General features: G+C 43.9%; 1 protein-coding gene across 3 annotated transcripts in view; it reads right to left on the reverse strand.

Annotated features, from left to right (window-relative positions):
* The window catches only part of TRIM2 (tripartite motif containing 2), a 163924-nt gene extending 154757 nt beyond the window's left edge, over window positions 1–9167 (reverse strand). Inside the window, exon 1 of one of the 3 annotated variants that reach the window (XM_086704077.1) lies at window positions 9048–9167. The gene's annotated coding sequence lies outside the window, so the exon portion shown is untranslated. Of the gene's footprint in view, window positions 1–8384; window positions 8406–9047 lie in introns of those variants that run through there. The other 2 variants (XM_086704078.1, XM_086704072.1) reach the window with 2 other exon arrangements.
* Window positions 9168–11669: the final 2502 nt, after the last annotated feature.

Genomic DNA, 11669 nt, shown 5'->3' on the forward strand with positions numbered 1-11669 from the left:
ATTCTCTCACTCTCTCTCTCTTCCTCTCCTCTGCTTGCCCTCTGTCTCTCAAAATAAATAAATAAACTTAAAAAAAAAAAGGGGGGGAACAGGATAGTCCAAGGGATTCTGCTGTGCATATATGGTATACAGGGTATACTGGAAACAGCCATAGCTTTCAAGTCAGACAGGTCTGAGTCGAACTCCTGCACATGCTTCTTAGTAGTGAGTGACCTTGGACAATTTATCCAACCTGTCTGAGCTTCGGTTTTCTCACCTCTAAAATGAGGACAACACCTGGTCACAGGATTCTGAATGGGATCGTGCATGCACAATGACAAGGATGGTGCCTGTCATATAGTACACACATTTAATCAGCAGAGGTTACTTTTTAACACAGAGCATGGCTGTGTCTTTGATCCATCTCTGTGCTTGTAAGAACAGTAGGAGTTGGTTGTAAACATTTGCTTGCAAAGTGCTTTTGTATAAAACCAGGATCACAGTCCCCATTTCAAAAATTCGTATCACACTTTTAGAACAAAGGACCTATTTTAGTTCAAAGTACAACAAAATCTTTGTTACTCAGAATACTAGAGAATGGATGGTAAACGGAAGTCCAAAAAATGTGGCCAATGAAGAGTTAATTCACATAGGCAAAATGGTCATACCTAGTCTCCCTCTCCTTCCTGGGGAAACATCAATGTAAAGGAAAGAACAGAAACTGAAGGCATTGTTTGTAAGGCAGAAAGCTAGGTCCCAACCCCTGCAACCCCTAAAATGAAGCCTGAAAAACAATCATCTTCTAAAACTCCTAATACTAACTCACAAGACTACTTTGTTTTCCTCTGGGGAAACTAACGAGATCTATTGTTTTCCTGGACTATCTCAGAAATCCTTATTCCTAGAACCTCGATGAGGGGGTGAGTGTCAGGTAACACAGCTTATTCTGCTTGATGATTATGCTCAACAAAGGCAACCTCAAAGGAATTAAGGAAAGGAGGGAGGGGAAGAAGGGGGCAGAACAATTTCAGAGAATTATCTCAGTCAGAAGGGTCATAAAAAGATGTTTCAAAACCACAGTGTGAAGATTGCAACTGACTCATATTCTAAAAATTGCACTGAACAGTTCTGGAAGGTGGTAAAATAGAGATAGAACAGTGGGTACATATTACTCATTGTCAAACCAAAAGCATAGTAAAGTTGTAACTTTTACTTAGAATAGCTCAAAATAATGAGTTGTGGGGAAATGTCTGAGAAGAATAATACACTAGTGGAAGTGAGGTAATGCTATACAATAAAAAATTTTGAGCACTGAAGTTCCTTCCACAAGGTCCATCTGGAACAGTATTACCTGGCTGTCACAGCTTACTACAGTATTAATCTCTGAGCTACTAATAGTTCTCCAGAAAGGCTGGAAATCAATGCAACACTGACCACGGGTCACATGGTTTCCTGGCAAACCATCTTGGGAGATGGTCTTCTTACAGATTTTAGGGACTATACTTAAATCCTGATTAATTTGAACAAATTACAGTATTGAAGTTTGAATTACAGATGCAAGACAGAAGATAAAATCCAAGCAGAGGTATACATGGTCATGTAGGAATGTGTAAATATGCAATGCGTTTTTGTAGAAGTGGTAGAAGAAAGCCTTCAGTTCCTAAAGATTCTACAGTGGCTCTATATTGTCCTGGGAGCAAGTTTAAAGTCCTCATTCTGACACTGAGGTCAGGTAAAGTCCCATCTTTTGTCTTTGTCTTGATAACAATACTTACCATGAGCCATGCTGGACACTTGACATCCATTCTTCTTTATCTTTATCTTATTTTTTTACATTTTTATTTATTTTGGGAGAGAGACATAAAGAGCGAGCAGGGGAGGGGCAGAGAGAGAGAGAGGGAGAAAGAGAGTCCCAAGCAGGCTCCATGCTGTCAGTGCAGAGCCTGGCTCGGGGGCTCAAACTCATGAACCAAGAGATCATGACCTGAGCGGAAATCAAGAGTCCAGCCCTCAACTGAACGAGCCACCCAGGTGCCCCCATTCTTCTTTTTCTTTAAAATAATGCAATGGCTGCCCCCATTTACATATGAGGAAACTGAGATTCTGCACGTTATACTAAATAGCTGAAGGTCACACACTTTTGGAATACAAATCCCAATCATCTGACTCCGGAAAGAAGGCCTCTCTTCTTTCTCCCCGTTAACTATCCAAAGTGAGAGCCAAATAAACCCATGCTCATGCAGCCCTTCAAGCTACTGTGTAGGCTGTTTGTCTTTAGGTGACATGTGCCTCTATCTCCGCTCACCTTTCCAGTTCCGGACCCTCTCTCAAAGCTCAGGAGCCAGCACAGAGTAGCCTGACTACACCTGCAAACATCAGTGTCCCCCTTTTGGGTCTTGGCGTAGATCAGCCCATCTGTGTCACTAGTTCTATCATCTGATGAGTCAGGTCACCACTTTACCTGATGTGTTGTTATATTCTTTACCTGGTTTTTTTTTGTGCATAAATCTTTTCTTCGAAACATGATAGCAAGAGCTAATTTTAGAAACTGCCACATGCTTCATTTTTATACTCAGTGGGCGGAAAAAAGCAATTATTTAATAGATTTAACATTTTCATTGTAATTTGGGGGAATCTTGTTACCCATAATATATAATTATACATTAAAAGGATAATTTACTTTTCAGTTCGCTATTATATGATGATGATAATAATCTACCTTAAAATAAAACTTTCAATGGAATTATTTTTTTTAACCAATTACAGTTCATAGTATTACATAATTGAGCTTCAGTAATATTCTTACTAATCTCTGTAGGAGTGCTGATAACACTGACGCCATCTTTGACCCTCCATTTTGTTTATGCCCACACCATGACTTCCCTTGGGGCTACATGTTCCAGGCCCTGTGGAGGAGGTTAATGTATGACCTGACTGGAATGCGGGAAGGCTCGTTCTGATCTTCCCTAACGTGGCTCAGTCAAGGCATCACTTTAGGTAACTAATAGAGATCCTCTGGCGCACAAATGGGGCCACTAACCTGGGACCTCACCACCATGCCCCTTGCTCTATAAAAGCTGGGGACTGAGGTCTGGACGTGGTGGAGACTAGAGATGAAGGATGGCTGCCTACCGCCTGGATTATCTGCCCATCTGCCCAATCCCTTGGTCAGTAAGTTACCCTGAATAAAACTTTGCATAAAGGGTGTGCAGTGGCTTGCTTTGTTTTTTGGTCTTAAAGTGACTTCTCAGCCTGCAGGATACTTTACTGACACTTGTCTACCTTCTAGCAATCTCCTATAATAAGAATCTTTGATCATGCAAGACGGAGATGGATGGTCATGTGAATATACAGTTGCATTTTAGCCAACAGTATCAAATTTCCCCTTCACTAATTTTTTGTACAACCAACAGGAAGTTCAAAAACATGGATTGGTGTTTTAACTTTTCTTTTTGTTCCTGGACAGACTTAAGTAGATCTTATGTTAAGAGTGAACTTGCGGGAACTATCTGAGATTTTAATGAATGTATAATTGACATATTATGGGAAATTAAGCAGAAAGTATCAGTTCTTTAAAGTTGTTCCCAGAAATCATGTAAAGCAGGTGAAGATACTGGTTAGAAAATATTCAAAATAATGCTGTATTAAATTGTTAAATTCTAAATTGAATTTCAATAAAATTTTAAAACTCGTTAAAAAAAAAAAAAGAGTGAACTTGCTGGGGCACCTGGGTGGCTCAGTTGGTTAAGCATCTGACTTCGGCTCAGGTCATGACCCCCGGTTCGTGGGTTCGAGGCTTGCATCAGGCTCTGTGCTGACAGCTTAGAGCCTGGAGCCTGCTTCAGATTCCGTATCTCCCTCTCTCTTTCACCAACCCTGCTCGCACTCTGTCTCTCTCTCTCAAAAATAAGTAAACATTAAAAAAAAAAAAAACAAAAAAACAATGAACTTGCCAAAAAGGGAGAGACAACAGGAAAGTTCTAGAGTGGAGAGGCAACCAGATAAAATACCTCAAGGAAAAATACCAGCTGCTTGTGTAAAGCCTGGTAGACAAATCCATTGCCCAGAACTTTCCATAGGCAACCTATCATTATCAGGCCAGAAAAGGGCAGAACTTGTTCCAGATTCTAGGGCAAGGCAATTGATGTATTTAACAAGCAGTCTCAGCCACAGCAGGAAGAAACACAGACATCATGTAAGGCTGATCCCAAAGTACACTCCACAGCTTGATCCCTTGACTAAAAGGAGCACGGAGTAGGAGGAATCTTATGTACAGCCCTTTCCTGGGCCATAGTCCTGAGGCTGCACAGTCCTGTGGCTTGAAGTGAAGCCCTGTCAGATCCTCAAAACAGCCTCGTGACACCCCATCACACATCCTGGTCCCAGGAAGCTGGTTCCCAGCTGGAGGCAGGGGCTGATGAGGTAAAATGCATTCATCTAGGAATCCAGTACAAGAATCAACCCCTTTTTTCATGCACTCACTAGAAGAGAGGCAGATTATACCAGAGTGGAGCATCTGGGTCCCAGCTAAAGGCTTGGCAGCTCAATGCCGGGGCTGATGTGGCTTCTGTCCCTCAAAGAAACACATTTCTTGGTTCTGGCACCCAGAAACACCTATTTCCTTTCCTTTTCTCTGGGAAACAGGCAGCTGCTAAAGAATGCTGGTTTCATTTAGGTACAGTGCCACCTTGCTTAACAAAGCTATTTTGAACAAAGCTGGCTTCTGCTCATCAGCTCTGGGGTAAATGCTCATTCCTCCATGCTGAGTCCCTACCACCTTGCACACACAGGTCTGTGGTCAGCCTAGAAGGCTCTCAGTGCCTCATCGTTGGGAAGGGAGGGAGGCAGCACCCTGCTCTTAGCACTACAGGGAAGGACTAGCCAGAGAGATGGATATCCTGCCTTCCTGTTGCTTCGCCACCCGCCTCCACATCCAAACAAAGTAACAGCAGCCCTAGCCCAATGGGAAGAGGCAGGAAGAATCCAGTAGAATCACATTTTTAGGTCTGAATTTTTTATACCTTTGGTAAACAAGTTCTTATATATGGAAAGTGGTGGTGAATGCCTCCTCCCTGCTCACGGAGACATGTTCTTTTCCATTGCTTGTGCGGCTCAGGGAAAAGTAGAGGAAAATTTAAGAGATGTGTGAACGGGGAACCTTTAAAGTCCATTTATGTGGCTCATGCATCAACACTGGTTCTGCTTATATGCAGGTTTGTTTTTCCCCAACCAAACAGACCCCAGAAGGTAGCTTCCAGGCAGTTCCCAGGCCTCCCATGCCATGGATCAAGCTCCCACTCTCCACTCACCCCATCTCCCTGACCAGCAGAAGGAGCCAGAGAGCTCTGAGTGGTAAATATCCAGGAGGGATAGGAGTGGTTATCTCCTACCTTAGGGTCCACAGTCACTACCCTAATCTCCAGGGACCAGACTCTTAACTTGAAGTTAGGAGAAGGTTAGGGAACTAGAGAATTTTGCTTTTCTTCTTTCAAAAAATCCAGAGAGATCTATTGAGGAGTAGACACTTAGCCAAGAAGACACATGCCTTCAGAGAGAATGAGGCCAAGAAATGTTTCTTTAGGTTAAAAAGAAAGTATTAAGTAAAACCAGAACTGCAGCTAGAAGAGGTCCTGGGAGAGCGGCTAGCCAGCCCCTGCTCCTCCCTCAGAAAGAAGGAGAGGTCTATGGCTGGGGTTGCCTAATCTAGCCTGTGGGCCAGCTTCAGCAGGTGTGTTTTGTTTGGCAAGTACAACATACTTTTAAGTGCTTTACTCTTAATTAGTTACTTTTAAAGATCTGAAGAATTCATATTAATAAATAAACTAGATTTCCAGATTCCCTTGATAAAACAGAAGATCGGGCAGAGCTGGCTGACATCCACCCCTGGATCACAGCTGTCCTCTGGAGTTAAACACCGCCCCCCCTCCTGCCCCGCCCCACCCCACCCCAGGCCCCTGAACCTCCTCAGGCATTTATGATCCCTGCTTGGCCCCCTGCAGCAATGGACTTTGCCATCCTAGGCAAGACAAATGTTTCTCTATCTAGTGTTTCACCTAGGGAGCTCTGACAAAATATCCACACTTGCACTCAGACCAATTAAGTCAGGACCTGGGCCTGGAGACGGACCCAAGCCAAAGAAGGGTTTTAAAGTCCCCAGGTGATTTTTATGTGCAGCCAGGTTTACAAATGGCTAAGGCTAGATCCTGAAAGGCAGGTCATAAATTATTCTCTTCTTGAAACACCTCAGTGGCTTATTTCACTCTTTTACCATTTTTAAAGTTTTTCATGATATCCCACCAAAATCTGGTTTTCTCTTATTCTTCTAGCACCTCACATGGCCCTAGGTTTTTGTTTTGTTTTGTTAGTTTCTCTTCTTTTTGCTTCATTATTTTGGTTCATCCATTCTCAACCTCTCCTCCAGCTTCTCCACGTTTTTTAATTTTTTTTTATTTTTATTTTTAAGTAATGTCTACACCCAACCTGGGCTTGAACTCACAACCCCGAGATCAAGAGTCACGTGCTCCTCCAACTGAGCCAGCCAGGTGCCCCTCTCCACATTCTTTTTAAAGTACAATGGACAAAATTAGAAACAATACCCTACCCATTATTTTACTGGAGTAGCTCAGTAGTGGTATTTATTTCTGGTTGAATGTCATACTTACTATCTCAGAATCACATTAATTTCTTTTCCCAACACTTTTTAAAATTTTCACCTAATCATCATCTGATTTTTGTTAACAAGGAACTCAACTGCAAAAACCTGAGAAATCACACTCCAGGATGGAAAAAACAAGATTTAGAACAAGTTAAAGCACCAAATAGCAAGTCTCATTTTCAGGCGAGAGAGACATCAACCTTTCCCCAGGGCCATAACCTGATATGTAAAACTCAAGGGGACATAAGCATGCCCATAGTAGTTTTAGTTCTCTGCCTGTAAAGTAATTTACAATCAATAGCTTAGTCTGTTTTTAGGCAAATTGTAAGTCGATTTCCTTCCTTTTTTTTTTTTTTAAGATCTTATTTTTCAAGTAATTTCTATACCCAACGTGGGGCTTGAACTCACAACCTGAAGATCAAGCGTTGCATGATGTACCAAATGAGCAAGCCAGGTGCCCCTCTAAGCTAATTTCTTAGCGAATCCTTCACTGTCAAATTATAACAGAAATGCTGCTTAGTGTAAGATGGAATTGGAAGACCAACACAAATGTTAGCCTATCTCAATGAGATAATATCTTGTTGCACCCATTTTACAGATTAGGAAACCGAGGCCTGGAAAGCTTAAGCAGGTTGCCCACAGTTGACTGCCCACACACCCAACATATGAGGAATCCTGGTTTTGGTTGGCTCCTTTGGGAAGGTAAATCCTTCCATGGCCATCGGCCCCTGATTCTGGGTACCAGATTCCACATCAAAAAATGGAGCCTCAGAGACACCAGCACTTAGGCTTTACATCCAGCAAGAACAGAGACTGAGTCTCCATGATACCACACACACACACACACACACACAACATCAAAATGCACACCAAACATTGAACTTGCCATTCTGGAGCCAACGGACTCTGGCAAACGCTCCCTGCAACGCCTAGGGAAAAGCCAACATTTTCTAATTAATATATAAACCACAGAGCGCCCCTTGCAAGATGCCAGCTCTGTATGGTTGGAAATCTTATCCAGAGAAAAAACAGAAAAACAAGTTGAACTACAAGATTCCCTCCAGCAATCGATAGTAAGGAAAAAAACCACCACACCCCTACACACTCACAGTTTGAAGAGAAAGAAGGGAATTAATGTTTTATGTCTGGTCTCCATAAAATGTCTGCCCAGTTAGAACCCAATGTGTGATCAGGGGAAAGGAAGGATTGAGCTCGGGGCTCGGCGGGAGCCGGAGGCCCCTGACGCTCTGAAATCCCAAAGGCTCTGAGACCCCAAAGGAACACCTACGCGCCGCCCTCCTGGCGCTGCCGCCACGCCCAGGCCCCTGCGGGACTCGCCGGGGCGGTCACTGCGCGGCGCACAAAGGTCTCCCCGGGAGGGAGAACCCTGGTCTCATCTCATTGTTTCGACCCAACCGTAAAATGCGTCGTCTCCTCTTCCTCAAAAAGGACCTGAGCTAACAGGGTCACGCGGCCTGCCCAGCCCGAGGATCTCTTCTTTGTGCACCCGTTCCCAAGCCACGCGCTAGAAACCGCGCGCTCCAGCCCCCTCCTGCAGTCGCCCCGGCTGTCGCCTCCTCGCGGCGCCAGCGCGCACCACCTCCAGACAAGGCGTGGCGACGCGCGTGGCGAGGCCCTCCGGCGGCCCCAGCCCCAGCGCATCCGCCTCTCCTGCGTCGCGGCCGCTCGGGTGGAAGCCCTCCTTCTGAGCCGAACCGCCCGGGAGCCGCGCGGAGCCACAGATACTCACGTTTCCAATTGTCTTCGGATAGTGCGCGCACTCCCCGCGCCACCGCTAAGACGAGCAAGCGCCGAGAGCCGCCTTTCAGGCAGCCAGAAGTGACTAGCAGGCGACCAGCTCAAAGCCCCTCATTTTCTGCAAGCTCACTCAAAATGCTCCGCGGTGCCGCCAACGCAGCTGCCAGGTTTAATAACTATGTCAGACGGCCCCTCCCCCCATAAAGAGACACAAAGATGACAGGCTGGGGACTGAGGTCCGCCTGTTCAACCGCAGTCACCCTGCCTCAGTCCCAGCGATGCCGCAGCTGGCATGACAGTGTAGGGACCGACCAGGAGTGCCAGCCTTGACCCAGGAATTCTCCAGAAACCTCAGCTCTTTCTTAATCGCTCGGGGCGTAAATCTGATACTCTCCACCACAGTATTCGTGAAACCGAACAAGAGGCGGGTGCCTTTCTAGTTAACCTAACCTGCGTCTCGAGTGTAAGGGGGACTTACGTAAAAGAACGCAGCAAACCTCAGCCTTAATTAAACCAGATTTCTGGGCATTGATAGGATATCCTGGCACCCTGCAAAACGCACGCAGGAAGCTCATCCAAACTCTTTCCCTCACGTTTTAGTGGCTCACGCTAACGTTCCCGCCTCTCCGGAGAATTCTGGCCAACAGAACCTTACTGTCTGGGGGGGCTCCTTTGCAGATCCTCCTTGACCTGGACCATCTCCAACGCGCTGACAGCTCCTCGAGAGCGATTGGATTTTATCAAGCTGGAAGGAAGTAGTTGTTCTGTTTTGCAAATGAAATATCTCCCCGTAAGCAGTGCTTTCTAAATATATGTACACCTAACCCATACTGAGCGCCCTGCAGCCTGCCAGCCACGCCCCGCGGCCTCCCCACCCCCCGCCCCGGGTCCCGCCCTGCCCCGAGGGTACTTCTCTGCGCAGCCCAGCCGGCCGCACCTGTCTCTTTAGGGAGCGGTTTCCGTGGAAACTTCCGTGGAAGCCGGTTCTCCCTTCAGACTCGCCGTTACCCTGACAACTGCGACCTAGCACTAGGCGGTCCAGGAAGGATATCAAAGGATGCCTGTTTTAAATCACAGATTCAGATTCACAACGGTAATCGGGCAAAAATAGAAGGGCAGTGATACTTGGGAATGGAGACCGAGCTGCGCAAGACTGAACGCGGATGGGGTTAATGGACAATGCAGACCCCGGGGCACCGCATCATTCACCCCTCCTACCCCCCAGCAAACAAATTTATACTTGGCTTTAGAACGAATTCTATCATTCCCTTCTGCATATTTACTTTTCTCTATTCTGCTTAAGATACTATGTAAAAGTTATTTTGCACTAGCTAGCTCCTGGTAGAAGGGAGGAGAGGCCCATAAAAAATGTGTGGAACAGGGGAAGACTTCGTGGGAATCATATTTGGCTGTGGATGATCTCCTACACAGAAACCCAGGAATTGTTCTGATTATAACCTTGCACCATCAGGTTATGATGAACACTTGGTTGCAAAATTAAACTCATTATTTCAGTGAAGTTCCAGGTGGGGAAAATGGGGAAGGGTGGATGAGACTATCTGTATCCAAATTCGTTAAAAATTTAAATGTTCATATGCCATCGTGTTACTTTTGGATATGGACATTTTACACTCATCAAACCACAAGTCGGTACTAAAAAAATAAAATGAAACGAGTTAATGAGCTTTATACAAACCGTAACAGGATTGCGTACAAACACATACCCCATATTGCTTTCACCTTACCATAAACCTTATATTTCATATCTGAGTTATTAAAAGCTTAAAATTAGTGGCATATTTGAATTAATGAGATTTTACTATACACATTATAATAATATATTAATTAATCTCTGGCTTGAGACTGAAAGATATATATTTGTATATATGTGTATACATCTATATACACATATATACAAATGCATCTCTTTTATAGTCACAAATGCATTTATGTGAAGTTCCATATGTATCCAATTTCCATAAAGGAAGTGATATTTCCATATTTTAAGGAAACAGTTTATGTAAAAGAACGGATACAGGAAATTTTGTCATAAAGCAAAGACTTTTGTCAAGAAGAACCATCTAATTTGCATGTTTTGAAAATCCACATTTTGTATCCTGAATCTGCTCTGAAGCACATAATTTTGTAATCGTGTGACACAGATGGTTATTTGCAAATGAAGATCTCTAAAACAAAAATGTGTATACCCAGCTATAGAATAGCCACCTCCCTCACCTAATACATTTCAAACTTGAAAGAATAAAAAGTATTAGGGTTCCTGGATGGCTCTTGATTTCGGCTCAGGTCATGATCTCATGGTTTTATGAATTCGAGCACTGCATCGGGCTCTGTGCACTGACAGTGTGGAACCTGCTTGGGATTCTCCCTCTCTCTTTGCCCCTACCCTGCTTGCTCTCTCTCTCTCTTTCTCTCTCTCAAAATAAACTTTTCTTTTAAGTAGTAAGCAGATTATCTTTACTTCTAACAAAAATTAAGAGTGAGAATTGTAGGAGCACCTAAGTAGCTCAGTTGGTTAAGCATCTGACTTAGACTCAGGGCATAATCTCTTGGTTCTGGGTTTGAGTCCCACATCAGGCTCTGCACTGACAGCTCAGAGCCTGGAGCCTGCTTTGGATTCTGTGTCTCCCATTTTTTCTGCCCCTCTCCCGCTTGTACTCTTTCTCTCTCAAAAATAAATAAACTTTAAAAAAATTTAAAAAAAGAGTGAGCATTGTAGAAGACAGAAGAATAGGCGTAAAGAGGTTAAAAACACGCTAAGCAATGCAATCCTTTAAAATCTTTCCAAGGAATAATTAAGATCAAGATAACTATATTTAGAATATTATATTAACTGGTAATATGAAGTGAGATTCAAAACAACAAATATGTATGATCCCAATCTTTTTCAAAACTTTGTGTTGTGTGTACTTACACATGTGACAATCATGAATCAGGGGAATTCTTAGCTTTACGCTTGTCTATATCACTTGTCTGTATTTCTTTATACTTGCCTATATTTTCCACAACAGCTATTCCCAGTGAAAGCATCATGGTAGAGGGCTCAAGAGAGTAGGCATCAGATCAACATCTTACCGACCTGGCTTACGTCCTTCGTGATTCTTCTAGGCTACTATATATGTCTTTTCATTTGAAAAAAGAAAAAAGGCTAATAATAACACCTTCTTCATAAGGTAGTTGGGAGGATTCAGTGGTGTAAGGCCTGAAGAATGAAATGTGTTCCTTTTGCCAAATGCAGTAATCCCAATTTGGGAGCTAT

This window comes from Puma concolor, chromosome B1, assembly GCF_028749965.1.
Source record: "Puma concolor isolate L17-30 chromosome B1, mPumCon1.1.hap2, whole genome shotgun sequence".
NCBI lineage: Eukaryota > Metazoa > Chordata > Mammalia > Carnivora > Felidae > Puma > Puma concolor.